The sequence below is a fragment of the Chrysochloris asiatica genome, unplaced genomic scaffold (assembly GCF_000296735.1).
Source record: "Chrysochloris asiatica unplaced genomic scaffold, ChrAsi1.0 scaffold00008, whole genome shotgun sequence".
Classification (NCBI taxonomy): domain Eukaryota; kingdom Metazoa; phylum Chordata; class Mammalia; order Afrosoricida; family Chrysochloridae; genus Chrysochloris; species Chrysochloris asiatica.
This window is the reverse complement of record NW_006408526.1, coordinates 33,858,963-33,860,301: the sequence shown is the minus strand read 5'-3', so window position 1 is coordinate 33,860,301 and position 1,339 is coordinate 33,858,963. Positions and strand designations below refer to the sequence as shown.

The window sequence follows — 1,339 nt, the reverse complement described above, 5'->3', positions numbered from 1 at the left end:
ATAGCTCAAAAGAAGGAACAAATCTTTACAGCAAGGATCATTCCCACCCCCTCCACACACAGAGTAGACAGGGATGGGCAACTTGGACAGTGGCTACCCAAAATGGGGGGGACTACAAAGGCAAGAAGTGAATGGCTTACAAGCTTTCAAGAGGAAGCCTAGATCCAGAGGGCGTGGCAAGAAGTGACTGGCTTTCAAGCTTTCAAGAGGAAGCCTAGATCCAGAGGGCGTGGAGGAAGGTAGAATCTCCACTGAATAGTATCCAATCTGTCTGGGCGGGGCTGATGAAAGGAGATGCCAACAGATCTCTTGTGGTACAATAGTGAATAATTATTATCAGGACTGATTGTGTGGGTTGGAAATGTAAAGGTAGACGTTTTGTAGCAAAAGGAGGGGAGTGACTGACTTTGCATTCTAGGAGTGGAGATCCCTGGGATCATCAAGGGAGAGCGGAGAGCGGGACCCTACCCAGAGAAGCAGTGATGCCAGAGTTGGAGGCAGAGACAACGACGTGGAGAGATGGAGCAGTTGGGGACTTTAGACCCAGAGAGGGAGAGGGGCTGTGTGCTGACGACTGGGGGACAGGCTTGCAGGGTATATATACCCTTTGGTGGTTGATGATGCATGGAGGGGATTGTAACCATGGCAAAGAAACGATACAAGATAGGATGAATGTAAAACTAATGTTCTCCCATGTAAACTATCACATAATTCACAATAAAACATTAAAAAAAATAATTGTTGAATATGGAACTACCATATGACCCACCAATCCCAGCTCTAAGTATACACCCAAAAGAAGTGAAAATGGAAACACAAACAGAAACCTATATTCCAATGTTAATTGCAGCACTTTTCACAAAAGTCAAAAGGTAGAAACAGCCAAAATGTTTATTAATAGATGAATGAATAGACAAAATATGGTAGTGGTGTGCCATGGAGTCAGTTTCGACCCTGTACTGGGTTTCTGAGGTTGTAAATCTTTACGGAAGCAGAGAGCCTCATCTTTCTACCGTGGAACAGGTGGTAGTTTCGAACTGCTGACCTTGAGGTAAGAAGCAGTCCAATTTGTAACCACCATGCTAACAGAGCTCCTACAAAATGGTACATACATACAATGGAACATTACTCAGCCATAAAGCAAAATGAAGTGCTGATATACACCACAACATGAACTTGAAAACATTGTTGTATGCCAATAACCTCCCTGTGACACAGTGGAACTGTCCCAAAGAGTTTTCTTAGACACAGAAAAGGAGCCCACGTGGTACACTGGGTTAAGCATTGGGTTGCTAATCACAAAGTCTGGGGTTCAGACTCACCAGCTGCTCCTTAGGAG

At 44.5% G+C, this 1,339-nt stretch overlaps 1 protein-coding gene across 1 annotated transcript in view; it reads right to left on the bottom strand.

Moving 5' to 3' along the window:
- Positions 1–1,339, bottom strand: part of ARHGEF12 (Rho guanine nucleotide exchange factor (GEF) 12) — a 190,371-nt gene that overhangs the window by 158,630 nt on the left and 30,402 nt on the right. The gene's annotated exons all lie outside the window — the stretch shown is intronic.